Raw genomic sequence first — 12,284 nt, forward strand, 5'->3', positions numbered from 1 at the left:
TTTCAAAGCTAGGATTTGCTAACCCTCCCCCCAAATGTGAGATCTGAGACTACGTTTGCATAGCGAGGGTATGGTTAACCTTTCAGCTCATACTCTCAATAGATTCTCCCTGGCTTTTTACACCTGAGAGCCAAATAGTGCATTTCTGACTGGCTGATAGCTTTCTAAGCTGTCTGCCTTTCTTCCCACGCGCTGTTCCTCCTCAGTTTAGAACAGCTATAATTTCCGACACATTTAAATATAAATCTTCCGGTTTCTTAAACCATATAAAATGAACCACAATAGATAGCAGTAAATCGAAGCTGCAGGCTGTATATCAGTCTCAGCCTTTTGCTGACCGCAGCTTTCTCTTCATGGTTTACAAGGCCAGCAGAACCTTCTTGCTGAGTTATTATTGTCTGCTCTGTTGCCTGCGTTTTGGATACATGTTGCATTACGGCAGTCGAACCACAAGAGGGCACCAGAAACTTATAGTACACAGCACTTGTAACAAGAGACTGGGCAGAAACATACAAGGCGTTTGTTATGAAATATGCTTTCACCTCCCCTGAGTTCTGCTTCTTTGACAAGCTGTGCATTTTTAATTGAGTAGTTTTTGTTTCCCCCCAGAAAGTGAGCTGGGATTCTAGCTAAGCAGAAATAAAGGCACAGAGAGGAGCATGTCTGTCGAGGGGTACTTACAAAACTCCATTATTACCCCACATGTGTAATTCCTCTCTCACTTCCATGTCATGTTTCATTTGTTTGCTGGTTTCATTAAAAAAAAACCTCATGCATATCAAGTTCCTGTGTTTACACAGAACCAATTTGTTTCCCCCACTGTTTCCTAGGAAATTACAGCCACAGCTGTAATTAGAGTACTCTGCAATTATGTATTCAGGATCTCAAAGCACGGTCCAGAGGATGGTCATGTCCTCCCATGGTGTAAATTGACATCACTCCGTTGAAGTAAAGGGAGCTGAACTGATTTCTGTTAGCTGACGATCTGGTTACTAATCTAGTTAATTACACCTCACAGTGCCTCTGTGAGATAGGTACATTAACGTTATTGCACCCATGATATAGATGGATTAGCTGAGGCACATAGTCAAATGACCTTCCCAAGGTCATGGAGGAAATTTAGTGACAGAACTAGAACAAAAAGTGTTACTGACTTCCAGGTTGGAGTGTTGACAACTAGAACACACTCTCCATCCTCCTCCCCTTCGGCCATGATTGGATGAGAGCTGGCTCAGCTGTTGCATGCAAACAAGAGATTTCTCCTTGTCAGTGCTCAGGTCTTCCATGTGTGTATTCACCGTAGCTATTTGCTTTATTTTTCATTCTGCTATAAAATTCAGTGTTTGCAAGTTGGACATAATCGTTTTTAGAGGGAATAAGGACAACCCAGAAAAGTGGCTGAACGGGTTATTACAAGCACAGCTGCATTAGCAAGCTCTGTGTTTATGCAAACATGGCTCTCTCTACATGGATATTCTGATATACACACACAGTATGTATGTGTATAATATATGATAATATCCAGACCTTGCAGTTGATCCTTATCTTTCTATAATGGTCCAAACCAACACTCAAATGAGTTCATCATCATCATCATCATCATCATCATCATGCCCAGCTCTTATCTAGTGCTTTCCAGCAGTAGGTCTCAAACACCTTACAAAGGAGGGCAGTATTATTATCCCCATTATACAGATGGGGAAACTGAGGCACAGAGCAGTGGAGTGACTTGCCCAAGGTCACCCAGCAAGGCAATGGCAGAGCCAGGAATAGAATGAGTCGCAATCCAGCGCTCTATCCACTGAACCTTAGACATGGATTCACAGCCAAACTTTGTGGCTCTGGACAGCCTGTAATCTGCATGTTTCTAAAGTCACACAGAAAGGGAGGTGAGTGTTTTATACACAAATATATTGCTATATCGTATAACCCTAGGCCTCACGTCTGAGTGAGATGAACTCAATGCAGGACCTAAGAGAAGGGTAAAGGCAGTTTTAGGTCATCTTTGAGCTTCCTTGGGCCAGCCAAGGACAGGTTCAGCTCCCCTGCTTCCCCCCATCAGTGCAAGTTAGAGCAATCTCACGCCAGCTGTTAGCCACCAAATGGCTGTTCCACCAGCCAGTAGTTGCCAGAGCATAGCAGTCATCTGTCTATGCCCTCTTCCCCCGCCACCAGCCATGCTTCATACACCAAGGTCTGCAAGGGGAAGATACCGTAGAGATTCCCTCTTGTCGGGGAAATCCTCAGGCGTCCAGCTCCATCGGCTCGCCAAGTGGTGCAGTGGGGCTGAGGACGTGGCCCTATATTTACGTGCAGACAGAGACAGGGAATATATTGAGAGGATACATACCCAAGGATGGTGAAATAATGGATTGTATCGTGCTAGATATGGCAGAATAACTGAGCACGGCTTGCTTTTGTGAAGCAAGAAACCCCTTTCCAGGTGGGGAGGATAGAAGCATGAGTCACGTGACCGAGGACGTTGCAGCGCTCTGTAGCATGGCAAAGAAAGGGAGGCAGGTGTTAGCCTGAGTGCTGCTCCATTAGGCTAAGCAGCATTCCCCTTTGGAACTCAGTTTGCTTATCTGTCGCTTTAGCTGCACAGCAGCAGCATATGTCGCCGACTCAATACCTAGCTAGCCCGGGGCTCAGCTGGGTAATACAGGTCTCTTCATGTTGCACTTCTGTTGCCGAGGTACAGTGTCTGGGCACCCCTCTTCCCCTTCCTTATTTCTCGTATTATGCCCCGGCTTCCCATAAGGCTTGCACGGTTGGCTTGGCTTGAGAAGTATCCACAGCGGAGGGGCTGGTCGAGGGCAGGCAGACGGAGTGCTGCCTACCCAATGTTTTCAGGGGTTCACAGGCTGAACCACCACGCACAAAAACCAAGGGGGAGAGCAGGAAAAGGAAAGGAATTGGGTGTTCGCTGCTGTGTGTCCCCATCCCCACCCAACAGCCAGTGCCCCCACCATCCTGTCTACTGTGCCCTATCCACGTGCACCTTACACTCTGTCTCCCTCATTACCCTCCTGTCTCCGCCCTGCACGGGTGCTCTCACCTGATCTGCCACTGCCATTACGTCTCCATTTGCCTCCTTTGTTTCCCTGGCACACTTTTTCCCAGTCCTCTGAGCATCTGCCCTTCCCCTTCCCTGTTTCTACTGTAGGTGTCGTGCAGCATTGCCATTACACGGCTACATTATTAACCATACAGCCAATAACTGAGCTGCAGAGTACATGACTGGCCTGCTCCTACAAATCACACATCAGTCCATGACCTCACACTTCTTGCCATAAAAGGGAAGCAACACACGGAATTGGTAATGGATCAGTGCAGTTTAAAAGCTTTGTATCAATCCTGATGGGCTAGATTCTCCATGGTGTCCATTAGCACAGCTCCACTGACTTCAGTACATCTAAGCTGATTTATACCAGCAGAGGATGAGGGCCAATGTGCATAGAATCGTAGAGTATCAGGGTTGGAAGGGACCTCAGGAGGTCATCTAGTCCAACCCCCTGCTCAAAGCAGGACCAATCCCCAACTAAATCATCCCAGCCAGGGCTTTGTCAAGCCTGACCTTAAAAACCTCTATGGAAGGAGATTCCACCACCTCCCTAGGTAATCCATTCCAGTGCTTCACCATCCTCCTAGTGAAAAAGTTTTTCCTAATATCCAACCTAAACCTCTCCCAGGTGAGACCATTACTCCTTGTTCTGTCATCTGATACCACTGAGAACAGTTTAGATCCATCCTCTTTGGAACCCACTTTCAGAACCCACTTTGGAACCCACCTGAAAGCAGCTATGAAATCCCCCCTGATTCTTCTCTTCTTCAGACTAAATAATCCCAGTTCCCTCAGCCTCTCCTCATAAGTCATGTGCTCCCGCCCCCTAATCATTTTTGTTGCCCTCTGCTGAACTCTTTCCAATTTTTCCACATCCTTCTTGTAGCGTGGGGCCCAAAACTGGACACAGTACTCCAGATGAGGCCTCATCAATGCTGAATAGAGGGGAATGATCACATCCCTCGATCTGCTGGCAATGCTCCTACTTATACAACCCAAAATGCCATTAGCCTTCCTGGCAACAAGGGTACACTGTTGACTCATATCCAGCTTCTCGTCCACTGTAACCCCTAGGTCCTTTTCTGCCCAACTGCTACCTAGCCACTAGGTCCCTAGTCTGTAGCAGTGCATGGGATTCTTCCATCCTAAGTGTAGGACTCTGCACTTGTTCTTGTTGAACCTCATTGGATTTATTTTGGCTCAATCCTCTAATTTGTCTAGGTCCCGCTGTATCCTATCCCTACCCTCCAGCATATCTACCACTCCTCCCAGTTTAGTGTCATCTGCAAACTTGCTGAGGGTGCAGTCCACGCCATCCAGATCATTAATAAAAATATTGAACAAAACTGGCCCCAGGACCGACCCTTGGGGCTCTCCATTTGATACCGGCTGCCAACTAGACATGGAGCCATTGATCACTACCCGTTGAGCCCGATGATCTAGCCAGCTTTCTATCCACCTTATAGTCCATTCATCCAGTCCATGCTTCTTTAACTTCCTGGCAAGAATACTGTGGGAGACCATATCAAATGCTTTGCTAAAGTCAAGGAATAACACTTCCACTGCTTTCCCCTCATCCACATAGCCAGTTATCTCATCATAGAAGGCAATTAGGTTAGTCAGGCATGACTTGCCCTTGGTGAATCTAATCAAACACTCCCAAGGAACTGGGGAGGTGGGAGAGCGAAACCAAAGAAAGCAACATGTAGAAAGAGTCTATCCTGGTGCATTATGCTGAAGACATGCAGGAGCTGGGTCTGTACAGGGCCTTTATGTCTGTTGGGTCCTCTAGGTGCCAACTAATCAACAATAACTTAGTGATTTGTTGTAAATGATCGCTTACTGTGTGTCATTACGGAGCCAGAAAAGGTTATCATCTTTGGTAGAGCATTTATATCGTGAACCCAGTCATGGAATTGTTCTGAGTGGTTACAATATGAGAAATGAAGAGCACACAGCTTGGTTTCCAAAGCCCATGTTGAGTTTACAGGGCAGGCCATTGGAAAAATCCAGCTGTGTATGTTTGTAACAATACTTTGCTCTCCTGTTGCTCTGTCCATGTCACTATAGGCTCCATTTAATAGGAACAGCACATGCCAAATGCTATTATCTGTAGATATGATGACAGCTTGGGGTGAAAATTTTCAAAAGCACCTAAAGGACGTGGGAGCACAAGCCCCTTTGAAAGTCAACAGGACTCAAGCTTCTAAATTATTTAAACTCCTCTGAAAATCCCATTCTGGTTACCTAGCTGCTTGATCAGTGCCTGCAATTAATTGTACTCAACATTACTTGTGAGCCCAAAATGAGGGGAGGGGGCGGATTTGAAAATCAGACCCATCACAACCTGAGTCACATTCTCAGCTGGTGCATATCCGCATAGCTTCAGGAGTGGCGCTGATTTACACCTGCCAAGGATCTGGCTCTCTGTCAATACCAACAGGATTACTTTTATTGTCCGATGAAATTTTTTTTCAGAACCGTAAAAGACTTTCAAAGGGCCACTGGTAGGTCAGCAACCACCTGTTTAAATCAACTGCTGTGTCTGAGTTATTAATAAGTAGAAAGAGGTGACGATTTTCTCATGGCAGTTTCCTTGGAACTGTTCCCCATTTCATTGTGGGTGGTTTCGTGGCGCTGAGGAATCTCGTGGCGCTGATATCGTCGGTTTGAAATATGACCTTCCGCATCCCCTTTTTTCATTTGAAATGTCGGGGTCGTGAAGTTTCGCATGGAAGTGACAATGGCATTCTGTGCGGTGTTGGAGCAGAGAAGGGGTGTGTTGTGCCGGGTTGAGCCATGCCACACTGGTTCTTACAGGAGCTGGTGTATTTTCTAGGTCCTTATTTCCGATAGCAGTTTATTATAATATTGGTATTCCAGTAGAGTCTCCTTGGGCCTCACTAAGTTGAAACAGGAATGAATTCAGGGAAGTTCTACGGCCTGTGTTATACAGGAGGTCAGACGAGATGATTGCATTGGTCCCATCCAGCCACAGAATCTGTGAAAAGATGCTAGTTGCTGTACATACACATAGTAAGAAATCTTGCCCTGTGCAGAGCTTACAGTCTAAATGGTCCAGGATAACAAAAGGTGGGAGAGAGGGAGTATTGTGACCCCCGTTTTACAGATGAGGAACGATGGCCCAAAGTGATTAAGTGATGTGCCCAAGGTCACACAAGGAGTCTGTGTCAGAGCAAAGAATTAAACCCAGATCTGTGCTCTCATCGCCAGGCCATTCTTTCTCTTTGGTTAATTTTACTTGGAAAGGTACAGCTGTGCTATTAATGCCGGCAGACCGTGATGACACAAGTTTGATAATATGCTGATCAATGACTTGTGTTTGATAATATGCTGATCAATGACTTGTACTGAGATGCTGGGGATTTTTAGGATTTGTCACTGGACATCTGCATGCTCTCACGAGTGAGAATTAGCAAATGTGACCTTCTATGACACAGATCTTCTCATACACAGAGTGGGCAAGTGTGATTCTGAATGTAGATCTTGTGGCTTGTAATCAGACACAGAATAGCACACACTGGGCAGCAGAGAGGGCCAGCCCCAGAGAAGCATTTTTAACAAGACTCTGCTCAGTGGCTTCTAGAAGTCAACAGAAAATTATTTATTGAGACTCCCTTTCCCAGGCTAATGTCCTTGGGACTGCAAATGGTGTGTTTTGAAAATGGCTTTCTGGAAGCCTGACTTGATTTCCAAACACACTGCAGAGAAGTGTCTGCAAAATACAGCAGCTGAAATTAAAGTTTAGCTCCAGCATTCAGAATCTGAGGCAGTGCAAAGGAAAGAGATCAAAGGGCCATCAATAAACCATATTCATTCTAAGTGGGTGTCACAAAATGCATTTTTGTGGCCTCTTCAGATATGAATTTTGTCTGCAGTTTGCAGACATGTGGCTAACCTGTTCCCCAGCTAGAAAGGTGAGAGGTCATAGGTCACACCCTCACTGGTGTGTATTGGAGTAGCTTCACTGAAGTTCAAGGACTCTGCACTGATTTATATCAGCTGAGGATCTGGCCCCAACAGAACTATTTAGAAAGAATGTATGAAGGCCCGAGTATGCCCCTTTCCTCTCTGACTGCATCTGCAGGGATGGAAGCCAGTGGGGCAAATGTTCGACTCGGTAAGTGAGATGAGTATAGGCTACGTGATGCATACTGATTCAGCAGACCTAACAGTCGTGCTTTGCGCTGGATGTCATGGGAGAGAGATTTCATTTGTGTTACAAAGGCATCATAAATAAATTGTGGTTCACACTTTCCTCCAAAGCCCCGAATACTTGTATCACTTGGATGTGCATCCCCATCTTGACACACTAGTGTCTGCGTGCTCTGTATAGAATAATCCATATTGTATCAGTCCATCGGTATGTATCAGTCCATCCCTTACCTGGGGAAGAAGATGGCGTTTGAAATAGTGACTGCAATCCATTTCTTTGCTGTGTATTTGCCTACATTGCTCCTGCAGCTCATCAGCTTCATCCTAGATGTGAACCATCTGGGTCTAAGGAAATAATGGGAGGTTCACATTACTTAAGTCAGTGAGATTTACTGGGCCTGGGTGCTGAGCCTTAAAGATGTAGATCCAGAGAGAGACAATTGAGAGAGTGAGATTTGTTGGTTTATGTCTCCCGCCTCCCTAAATGTTCCTGACATTTTGTCCATCATCTCGTGCTTTTCTTGGGAGGAAAATAAGTAACTACCTGTCTCCTTGAAGGAAGAGGCAAGGAGACAAACAATTTTTATACTGATCTCATGCTTGTAATTACAGCTTATTCTAAATCTTGTGAAATGTCAAACAATCAAGGAAACAGATCTGAACCTTGGAAGAACGGCGAGGGAGGGCAGTCGGGAATATGCCTTTTGCCCAGTATGCCAGTCTAAAATCAAGCAGCAGGACTGCTAACCATGTCAAGCCCAGTGTTCTCGTTAGCTAGTGACTCAGGCCCCAATTCAGGACTGCATTCCTTTTTTAGGGCAAAATTTAACCATGTGATTAAGTCCCAAAGGTGCTGTCTTGTATGGGGATGGACTTAAACCTTATCTGCTTCCCTGACACAGGGTCTGAGTTTGGAATTTTACATGTATTCTACCCTTGATACTCATCCCATTTCCAAAGCTCTGCCTCCGATAACTGAATGGCTCATTTTCACATTAGAGCTGGTGCTTTCTCAAGGCACATTTGTTTAGCATTACTTTTGGGATGGCGGATCAGACGAAAGCTGGTCAAGTGTAAGAGAGGATCGTAGTGAAGCATGCAGGCTCCCTGGGTAATTGCAATTCTGCAGGCGTTGCTAGAGTCAGTTAATAGATTTCCCCAGTTTCTCTGTGCCAGGTGAAAATTTCCCATTAAGGGGAATTTATTCCATTTCCTTTTATCATTTATTATTGAAGACGAAGCGTGAGTGGATGGCTTTTCAAAGATGACAGGGTAGAATTTTAAACAAAAACAACAACAGAAAATTCACTGGAAGCTGAAAAGAGAGCGAGTGAGAGAGAGAGAGTGGACAAAGGCTTATATAGTTTATAAACTGCAAAATACACAGGAGATTTAGGTTTGTGGGAAGAGAGCTGCGCTGTGTAACCATTAAATGATTATGGCAGTGTGTAAAAAGTCTGATTGTCTGGTATGAAGCTCTAAAACTTCAAACTGTCGTTTGGTGAAAGATAATACTGGGAAAGAGAACGTTATAAAAGTCTAGAATCGCTGCCACTTTATCTGTTGTTGTTTCAGACTTGGTTACAAAATGGTGAGGTTTAATCTTTGGAAGATTTTTTTGCCCTTGATCTATGGAATGAGGAAAACCTCTAAGTAAAAAGGGAGGCCAGGAAGTCCCATTGGTGGGTGACCAGATTGGGAGTCAGCAACCGACCTGCATTTTCTATCTTCTCCTGGTTTTAACTCACTCTAGCGTCTTCTCCAAATCACTTGGGGTTTTCCAAAGTGCTCAGCATTGGCCTAACTCTGCTCCCATTGACTTCAGTCAGTGATTGGAGAGACTGTAGGCTAGAGTTTCCCAGTGAGGGACTGGGAGGAGAGTAAGGTGAATGTTGAGCACTTTGGAAAACCACATCCTTAATCTGGCTGTGCCTCAGTGTCACCATCTGTTATATGGGTATGATATGACGAACGCATCTTTGCCAAGCTCTTTGAAATCCTCAAAGGTAAGTTCATTTATAAGTGCTAAGCATTATTTTTATTAAAACATAATCTATCTAAACATAACTGTATCTTTCTGTCAAAATGTAGATCCAGATCTGGGTTTCCGAACACCTAAAGTTCAGAGCAGTTTGGATTCAGGGTCTAGTTCAGGGGTAGGCAACCTATGGCACACGTGGCAAAGGTGGCATGCGAGCTGATTTTCAGTGGCACTCACACTGCCCGGGTCCTGGCCACCGGTCCAGGGGGCTCTGCATTTTAATTTAATTTTAAATGAAGCTTCCTAACCATTTTAAAAACCTTATTTACTTTACATACAACAATAGTTTAGTTATATATTATAGACTTATAGAAAGAGACCTTCTAAAAATGTTACAATGTATTACTGGCACGTGAAACCTTAAATTAGAGTGAGTAAATGAAGACTTGGCACACCACTTCTGAATGGTTGCCGACCCCTGGTCTAGTTCAACCCATTTTAAAGACAGTGGGCTAGATCCTCAGCTGGTGTGACAGAATCTGGCTTAGGGGCTGTTTGCAAAGTTCTCATCTGGACCCAGATTTCAAACACCTCCCAATATTTGTGGGGGGGAGGGTGTTTTAACTCAGGGTATTAGCACATGCCCACTTTCAGGATAAAATTTTGGCCCCAATGAAGTCAGTGGCAAAACATCTATTAACCTGAATGGTGTGAGGATACCACCCATCTCTCTCTGTATGCACTTACTACACATACTCTCCTTTGTATACTACGTACACTCAGTAAGGCATGAAGACGTGAGAAAACACGACATTCATTTTGCCTTGTTGAACACTGTCTGATATGAGGCTCTCATGGCATCTTGCTTATTAACTATACTGAAATCCCTTTTCATCGCTAGTCCCCCGGAAGTGATATCTCTTCAGAGCACCCCAAAATGGGGTTCTAAAGATGTTAAGAAAAGATACTATCTCATTCCCCACGGGTACGGCAAATTAGCTAGTCACTCATGTCATCCCGCGCAAAATTAGTCATCTTCTTGTTTGACGACTAAGAGTTCAACCCTTGTCTAAGTCACTAGCCCAGGGCTAATGAGTCATGTCTTCAGATTTACAGGCTTGTTTTTTTTTTGGGGGGGGGGGTAATCATTATGATGAGATATAAAAAAAGCTGAATTGAAGCAAGCTGCAAATGAAGGCAATTTTCTTTCTCTGTCAGTAATCAAATGGCAGCCCGCCCCGTGTCTTCTGGAGGCAGCAGAGAGAGCACGCAGCAACCAGCTCATTTTCTTGGGGTCAGGTCCACTCACTCATACTTAGGTAGCACAGAATCTAAGAGATGAATCAAACTCAGCTGTGTCCTCGCTAATTGCTAGTGAGGCTGGGCGTCTGTTTTGCCAGAGAAGAGACAGACGTTTTTGGCCCTCTTCCCTTCTGGGAAAGCATTACAGCCTTGCGTGTCTGTACTACTTCATGGGCACATGAAATATTAAGCTACTGCCCCAAGAATTTCTGTTTGCATACACGCAAATGGGTCTCAAGCCTGAATCCAGCAGTGGCATATGCAGATCTTGCTGTATGGCCTGCCCTTCCGCTGAAAGCAATGGGGATGCTTAGGAAATGGAACTAGCCCAAAGTGAACCAATGAGTATTGCACTGGAGAGGGAAGATAATCTAGGGGAAATTGGACCTTAATAAATCCATTGAGATGCAGCAGCGGTGGGTCATTCCCTGGGAATTTTCTATGCATATGGGACCAAATCCAAACCCAGTAAAGTCAATGGGAGTCTTTCCATTAACATCAGTGGGTGTTGGATCAGGCCCTTTCTCTCTCGACACTAGGAAACAATAGTGTTCTACCGTGAGAATTAAGGAGAGGAGTATTAGCAGACTTTGAAGGATATAAGGTGGTATTCCCGTGCTCAGCCCTCTGCCAGCAAGACAGAACCTCCAAGCTCTACTTTCACTATGGAATGAATTTCTCACTGTAACTCTAATGTGTAGCATTTATACCACACATTTCATCTTTAAAACTATGCAAATATTAACTAGCGAATCCCAACTCCCTTATGAGACAGGTATGTCATATTATCACCACATTGCAGATGGGGAAACTGAGGAAGTGAGATGTGGCTTTGGGCAAGTAACAAATGGTGTAAGGCCCAGATCTTTCAAGGCATATAGGTGCCAAACTCTCATTGAAATACTTAAGTGTCTGATCAGGGATTAGAATCCAAACCATGGGCTTTGACTCTCCTGTGACTTGCACCTGTTTTTTATCAGTCAGACTCCAATGGAGTGAATTGAGCAGCTTGTTATTTAAACTGGTGTGAATGACAAATCCAGTCCAATGCCCTTCTGCTTTCGGAAGCATTCCAGTAAATGAGACTTCCCGCCTCTTCCCCCTCAGATAACACAGTGATATTTATTTAAAAATACCACAAAGCCAAGGACAATAATTCAAAAGCTCTGATTTAGGAAAATAGCTTATTTGTTAATCATTTCCTCTTTCCTGATTCAGTGCTTGCTTGCATATAAAATATTGATTTATTGGGCAAGCAAGGATGCTCTTGGCAATGAATATGGAAACAGAAGTGCTGATAAAAGTATGTAGGCTTTTTTATGGTTTGCAAAAGCTTAGCTTAGAAAAGGTAGCTTAGAAACCAGAGAGAGAACAGAAGCTTTACCACAGCAACAGATAGAGGCAAAGAAAGAAACATAAGCTGATAGAGGAGGGAGAAAAATGGGAATGGAGATTAAAAATGAAAAATGAGAGCTGGCAAGACACATGCAGTTCAGCTGGGGATGTGCAGAGGTGGCCAGAGAATAGGGGACTTGGTGAAGGTACCAAAATATGTGATGTCTGAAAAGAGAAAAAAAGGAAAGAGAAGAATTAAACCTAGGGGATGCTGAGAAATCTTGTTGAAATTAAATATGAAATAATGAATGGGATACAGAAGGTAAATTGGGTGTGCCTGTTTATCATCTTTCATAAAGCAAGAAGGAAGAGAAGTTCAGTGAAAAGGAACACATTTGAAACTGATAGAAGAAAATGTTTACCTCG

General features: G+C 44.3%; 1 protein-coding gene across 3 annotated transcripts in view; it reads left to right on the top strand.

Moving 5' to 3' along the window:
• The window catches only part of CPS1 (carbamoyl-phosphate synthase 1), a 130,108-nt gene that overhangs the window by 68,919 nt on the left and 48,905 nt on the right, over positions 1-12,284 (top strand). The window lies entirely within an intron of this gene.

The sequence above is a fragment of the Chelonia mydas genome, chromosome 11 (assembly GCF_015237465.2).
Source record: "Chelonia mydas isolate rCheMyd1 chromosome 11, rCheMyd1.pri.v2, whole genome shotgun sequence".
NCBI lineage: Eukaryota > Metazoa > Chordata > Testudines > Cheloniidae > Chelonia > Chelonia mydas.